The 7,500-nt window shown below is 40.7% G+C and overlaps 1 protein-coding gene and 1 long non-coding RNA gene across 8 annotated transcripts in view; one reads left to right on the top strand and one right to left on the bottom strand.

Annotated features, from left to right (window-relative positions):
• The window catches only part of ripor3 (RIPOR family member 3), a 78,874-nt gene that overhangs the window by 47,878 nt on the left and 23,496 nt on the right, over nucleotides 1–7,500 (top strand). The gene's annotated exons all lie outside the window — the stretch shown is intronic.
• The window catches only part of LOC114553622 (uncharacterized), a 61,426-nt gene that overhangs the window by 51,883 nt on the left and 2,043 nt on the right, over nucleotides 1–7,500 (bottom strand). The gene's annotated exons all lie outside the window — the stretch shown is intronic.

The raw sequence follows: 7,500 nt of genomic DNA, 5'->3' as shown, positions 1-7,500 counted from the left end.
CTGTAAAAATAATAGAACTATAATTAATAATAATAATAATAATAATAATAGCAGCAGTGGGGGTCGAGCTGTACCATGCCAGCAGTTTGTTACATTAAAGAGCTACAACACAACTGAACAGACACGCATTATAAGATTGCATGATGCAGTTTATATGAGAATGAATGTAACAATCATAGAATTTTAAGTTTGGTTTATATCTGAACCAGATCCTAGTTAACTTAGTTAAACTAATATAATGCTGGAAACAACATTTTAATAAGCTGATATACAGTATTTGGGGAACGGAAGAGATTGGAGAGCTTCTTGGAACTAGTGTTATTGAACAAAAGACGGGGTTCTTTGGTACGGGGCATGAACAAAATCCAATAATAATCAAGGAAAAACCCAAGGCACTCGTCTTTAAGAAAAAAAAATATTTCAAATGCTTTTAATACATCTGGCACATTCTCAGTAGAATAAGATTGAGAATGTGAACTTTTTTTTAAATCTTAGTCTATTGAGAATGTGCCAGATGAAGACTTGAAACTAGTGATTAAGAAGAAGGCATTTTAAAATCATATTTCTTAAAGACGAGTGTCTTACTTGATGCGTTTTTCCTTGATGTCTTTTGGGTGTATACAGTATTCAAGGGTTTATGTTCACTCCACGTGTGAAAACTGCTCAGTGCTCAGCGTGACAGATTGAGCGGGGGGGGGGGCTTAGCAGTTCCCAACTTTAAATGGTTCTACTGGGCATTAACCCTTCGACCGCTTGTCACCTGGTTTGACCCCCAGTCGGTGGTTTCCTGGCGAGCGATAGAAGAGAAGATGGTGCACCCTTGGTCTTTGGCAGATGTGCTATTTGCGAACGTGTCTGTTAGGCAGTGTCGGCTACGATTTGGTCCGATCATTTCTCATCTTGTTGAGGTTTGGCGCTCGGTGGAAAGGTATTGTAACTCTTCCTGCAGATGGCATCTTTATTCACCCATTTTTAAAAACAACGGTTTGTTGATGGGGAGTAGACCAATCACCTTCCCCCAATGGGAAAAGGGGGGCATTCACCTTTTAGGGGACGTTTTTGATTTAAAACGGGCTGTGCTCCTTTCTAGCCCTAAAGGAAGATTTTAACCTACCAGGCACATCCTTCTTTTTTTACCTACAACTTAGAGCAGCTCTTAAGGCACATGGCGTACCGTGGCAGCACCCCCTGCCTGTTCACCCGCTTCACGAGCTGTTCATTGCTAAAAGTGGCTCACGGGGCATGGTATCCACCAGAGGTGGGACAAAGTCATTGTTATGCAAGTCACAAGTAAGTCTCAAGTCTTTGCCCTCGAGTCCCGAGTCAAGTCAAGTCAAAGATGAGGCAAGTCCCGAGTCGAGTCAAAAGTCAAAGCCAACAAGTCTCAAGTCGAGTCCAAAGTCTTACCATTTTAATTTTGAGTCATTTCAAGTCCTCTTACCACAGAAATAAAATGTATACAAATCATGTACAGTACAGGCCAAAAGTTTGGACACACCTTCTCATTCACATGCGTTTCCTTTTTATTTTCATGACTATTTACATTGTAGATTCTCACTGAAGGCATCAAAACTATGAATGAACACATATAGAATTATGTACTTAACAAAAAAGTGTGAAATAACTGAAAACATGTCTTATATTTTAGATTCTTCAAAGTAGCCACCCTTTGCTTTTTTTATTAATAAGGGAAAAACTTCCACTAATTAACCCTGACAAAGCACACCTGTGAAGTGAAAACCATTTCAGGTGACTACCTCATGAAGCTCATTGAGAGAACACCAAGGGTTTGCAGAGTTATCAAAAAAAGCAAAGGGTGGCTACTTTGAGGAATCTAAAATATAAGACGTTTTCAGTTATTTCACACTTTTTTGTTAAGTACATAATTCCATATGTGTTGATTCATAGTTTTGATGCCTTCAGTGAGAATCTACAATTTAAATAGTCATGAAAATAAAGAAATACATTGAATGAGAAGGTGTGTCCAAACTTTTGGCCTGTACTGTATATCCCAGTGGTGCGCTGCCTCACAGACCTAGACTACGTAGCACTCTATGTCCATGTGCTGCCTGCTGTTTGGGCATGATATGAAAAGGGAAGGCTAATGGTGGATCTACTGTGACTGTGTTATGGTACTTTAAAACGGACGTTGACATGATGTTGGCGAGGTTTTCCATCTGAGTGTGCTACACTCATGTACCTCATATAATCCGGGTTCCAAAATCCCTATTTTTGTAAGCATGAACCAGCAAGGGAGACGTGCGTTTACTGTCTCGTTGATACAGTAAATATGCAGCAGCTAGTAAGTTACGGTACATCGGATAAGGTGCTTAGCATTCGTTCAAAACGTACCTTTCTTTGTGCAACTTCAGGTGTCGAACAAAGTTGGACGTTGTGGCAGCTCCGTCTGTAATCTTCGACCCGCATGTTTTGCAAATTGCAACTTCGTTTTTGTCGACTACCTCGTAATTTTTATAGCCAAACGAAACTATCTTCGGTATCATTTTGCCAACTGGCGCGTTGTTGCGCTTCATTGGTTGTCTTGCAATGTGCCTGCTTAGATGCTGTCGAATCAAAACAACGTGGGACTACAGTGATTGGATGTCGTGCAGGCAGCGCGCGTGCTCTCTGCATGCATACAGGTGGTGCACATTTCACATTCTTTTCACAGATGCAGATAAACTGAGAGCGGCGCGGCCGTGTGAACATTTGTTTCCCCAGTTTTCATGGGAAGTAGCAAGTCTTCTCGAGTCAAAAGGCGCAAGTCCAAGTGAAGTCACGAGTCATTGATGTTAAAGTCCAAGTCGAGTTGCAAGTCTTTGTACATTTTGTCGAGTAGAGTCTGAAGTCATCAAATTCATGACTCGAGTCTGACTCGAGTCCAAGTCACATGACTCGAGTCCACACCTCTGGTATCCACTCTATATCAATACATAAGGGAAGCCTCACACCGGACACTTCCACTAGACAGAGTATGGAGGAGGGATTTCCCAGGGCTAGAGCCAGATTTCGACTGGAGCAGGGTATGGAATAATGTCAAATTGGCTTCTAGAAATCCAGACCACCAGCAGATCCACTATAATTTTGTCCATAGGACTTATTTGACCCCTCGTAAGCTGTGCCTGATGAAAAGGATTGGTGACGCTTCCTGCACATTGTGTTCACTGAAGACCATGGGCACGTTTCTTCACATGTTTTGGGAGTGCCCCCCTGTTGCACGGTTCTGGCAAAATGTTGCCTCAGAACTGTCAACATTTGTCTCGGGGACAGTATTAGCGACAATACCAGTTCTGTTACTGAATGACACTTCTTCACTACAGATTTCTAAATGTCAGAAAAGGATAGTCCTTGCCGGGCTCACGGCTGCAAAGAGAATGGTGGCGGTGCGCTGGAAGCCCCCACACACTTTGACCATTAAGCAATGGCTTCTGACCTTTCTAGACATAGTTTATATGGAACTTTCAACCGCTCGTATCAATGGTGCTAGACAGGTGAATATAGATATGTGGCTTTTAATAGCAGAGACGTTAAAAGGCCGACTGCGATTACAGCTGCCAGCCCACGGGGTCCTGGGCAGGGTGGGTTGATATTGTTTTAAGTGTACAGCTTTTATTTCATTTTAACTCATTAATGTAATTTTTGTTTTTATTTAATTTATATGTATCTGTATGTATATATATATATATATATATATATATATATATATATATATATATGTATGTAAATTATATATATATATTTTTTTTTTGTGTGGGGAGGAGGGGAGGATTTACATGTATGTTCTGTTACTTGTAACATACTGTTGGTGGTGTATGTGTGTTGAATAAAAACATTTGATCACAAAAAAAAAAAAAAAAAAAAGGGTTTATGTTCACAAATCAAGAACACGTTTTATTTTCATTTGCAATGTGTTTCTGCTGCGTCTGAGGTGGAAGATGAATGTCAGCGCTGTGCCTCGCTCGGACCATGTGTGCAGCAGACACGAGGTCACAGAGGGCTGAAACCCAACTAAACACGGTCACTCATGACATCTCCGACTGCATGATGAAGGACCAAAAGTCTAAACTGTTCAAACGTCCCGTTTCTGCTTCTGCACCCTCAAACACAGCTCCTAATGTTTGATTCCAATTCCAGTATTTCACCAAAGTTTAGCAAGGCAACTATAAGTACAGTTGCATACTATTTTAAAGTACTTATAAGTCAATAGAAACTCATTACAGGTTATAAAACAGTCACTAAAGTCAGATTTTCCTCGTTTCAGGGGGGATGCAGGGAATATGTTGGCCCCCCCCCCCCCACACACACACACATATTTAGAAGAGGTAGATTTGTCCCCCTCAAAAAACATTTTGGGAGATTAAGTCCCCGTTGTCCCATTTTGTTTTGACATTTGTCACTTTTTACGAAATTTTTAAAGGTTTTTTCAATGTTTTCGGAAGTTTACTAACTGAGCAGCTTTGTATGAGAGAATTTTATACAGGCCAAAACAACAGAAAATGTTCTGTATTTTAACTGCAGCTACACACATAATTTCCGGGTTTTTTTTATTTGCGGGGTAAAGTCCGAGTAATGAGCTGCCAGTCCTCTTATGGTATTTTACGGATGTATTTCTTAGAGTGCAGAAAATAAAGTGTTTGACGCTCACATTTTTCTGGGAGACGACCCCCCAGAGCCCCCCGGTTATAATGTGCCCCCCCCGCCCAATGTTAAAACCAAACCTAGGCACTTGGCAGGATGAATTAAAAGCTGAACATTTTCTACAATATCATATCCTTTTATCTGCTGCAAACGAGCACTTTAACCAGGACTTTCATTCCAGCTCATTCAAACTGAACATGCAGTTACTGTGAGCGAGGGAATCTTCCTTAATGAAGGAGTGAGATGATTAGAAAAGAGAGCAAATGTATTAAATGAAACCTGCCCATATGTATGCAAACTATTTTACTATAATAAACAACCTGACAGTCCATAACAAGAGAAATACACCAAAATAAAGATAAAATAAATTCAGACACAGGGAAATATATGGTGCCATATATTTTCTTTTTTTAATCTTTCCCGTTAACCTGAAACAGTATTACTTTCAGTTTGAACACTGATGCTTTTTTTTTTTTTTTTTTTTTTTTTTTTTTTTAAATTGTATTTAAAATTGTGGATGGGGTTTTTCTGTTCAATTTGGTCAAAAATAATTGCTGACAAACGATTTACTCATTTAAAAACTTTGGACTCTTTAAAGACTTGGACATGTTGAAAACTAACCAGCCAACGATCCAGGCAAACGCTTGACTGGATTAGAAAAAGTTACCGATGATCACTGATCATCGGTAACTTTTTCTTTGAGTCACGCAGAAAATACTGTATTCGTTCTGTAACGATGCAGCATGGTGGAAGCTGAATGACAAACTATTCGTCCACAGAAAATAAAACATTATAAAAGCTTTCCAAATGATCTTGGTGAAGCTGCAAAATCCAAAAATGTCATCACCACAGAAAAGAAAGTTGAGAACAGATTATTGTGCTCTGAATGATCACAGAGGGAGGCGATAAAAGGGCTGTAATTGAAATGTAGTCAGGCCAAAAGTGGCTGCCACTTATCCATCATCTCCTCACAGCCGCTAATGGCCGTAATGCTGCCAAACCAAATCATCTGGTGTGTGAGTGATGGTCCCACAGTGATTCTCCTGTTTGCAGCTGCATGCTAAGGGTCATTAACAGACAACTGCAGACTTATTCATACCCTCTGTCTGTCTGTCAGTCTCACGGTGGCGCAGAACATTCAGTCTCTCCTTCTCAGCTTTCAAACACATGCTCACATAGGTACATCTTTTTTTTGTCCTATTTTGCTTCCTCTTATATGGAAAATTACAGACATTTCTGCCTTCTACTCATCAACTGGTGTTCTTTCTGCCCGTTTCCTTTCTTTCAGCGGTGGAAGAAGCATTCAGATCTTTTAAGTAAATGTAGCGAGAACAGTGTTAGAAATACTGTGGGAAAAGTTATGTATTCAAAATAAAAAGGCTTTCACACTTAGGCTACATTTACACTACTACGTTTTGGTTTATAACTGAATATCTTTTGCTACGTTCCCACCTCGTGTATACACTACTCCGGCTTTCCCCGTGTCCCTAAAACGGAGACATTTGGAAATACCGCTGCCCCTGTTCTGGTTTGAAAACTGCGGGGTTGTAGTCTGGACGGACACAAACGGAGACTTTTAGAAATGAGGACCAGAGCCCGTCTACAGAGAGCCTGTTCATTCCCTATAAAGCCCCATTATACCGAATTTGCAGTTCCACCAGAGTTCCACTGGGGGTGATCGCAGGCGAGTGCAAAATGAATGGGACTCTATGGAGCTAGACGGCTAAATTTGTCTCTTTCATCTGACTGCCGTTGAGAAATCTCAGACTTGATTGTAGTTTTTGCAAGTTCAACATGGATCATAGGTTGAAAGTTGAATCAACGAGTACCTATCTCCTTTTGATTTCTTACAGGTTGAGTCGTTGTTGGCCATTACACGCTAGCATTCTGCTAATGAATGCCTTTTGGTCAGTGAAGGACTGATTACGATCGGAGATCCCGCTTGATGGCATCCGAAGCGGAACCAGAATGTCAGAGTGAATATTTCGACATTGTCTATAAAACATTAGCAAACCTCTTTCTAGCACGTGTATTGACAGGGAGAGCCTAACCTGTCAGCTGTGTTGTCGATGCCTCAAGAGAAAAAAGGAAGTGACTCAGAGCTTGCCATGAAGCAGTATCTCTAGCCGTATATGTGTTTGACGTCATTGACATTTTAAAAGGCTTTTTAGAACAAAAAAAGATAATTTAAAAAGATCTAATACCCAGCAGTGAGTATTTTCTTTGCCTCCCCTTTCGAATGCAACATTCAAATTACTAGACAAAAAAGTGGGGTATAGCTCCATAGACCTCCATTCATTCTGCACTCGCCAGTGAGCGCCCTCATATGGAACCAGAGTGGAGCTGCAACCAGTTCAGAAGCTGGAAGTTTTCCCGAGAGTGGAACATCTCCCCTTATTAGAAATTCTCCCCGAGGACGCACGTCATTGAGTCTTACTGCTTAGGTGGGCTTACATACTTTCAATAACAGTTCCAACTCGTCGTCGGTCAAAGCTAATACATCTTTTGCTTACTATTGTTGAGCTTTCTCCAAAGTATTTTCTGTATTTTCAACTTGTACATCCATGATTTTGAACCGCTGAGTAACGTCAGACAATCGGCTTCCTGTTTAATCCGGCACGCACATGCCCAGTGTGTGTGAATGGTCATGTGATGTGTGTTGTCAGACGTGTTAACACGGATGGAGATTAGTTCTGCGACTGGAGCTAAAACTCTTGTGTGGACCGAGATCGTTTTTGTCTCAAACGCTGCTTAAAAATGAAAAGTGGACTAGTGTGGATGTAGCTTCATTATTGCCCTTAACATTCTGTCTAAATGCAGAGCAGAGAGAGAGAATAAACCAACAACAGGTTCATTAAAACT

Source organism: Perca flavescens, chromosome 4 (assembly GCF_004354835.1).
Source record: "Perca flavescens isolate YP-PL-M2 chromosome 4, PFLA_1.0, whole genome shotgun sequence".
NCBI classification, from domain to species: Eukaryota; Metazoa; Chordata; class Actinopteri; order Perciformes; family Percidae; genus Perca; species Perca flavescens.
The sequence above is the reverse complement of the archived record's forward strand: the minus strand, read 5'-3'. Positions and strand labels throughout refer to the sequence as shown.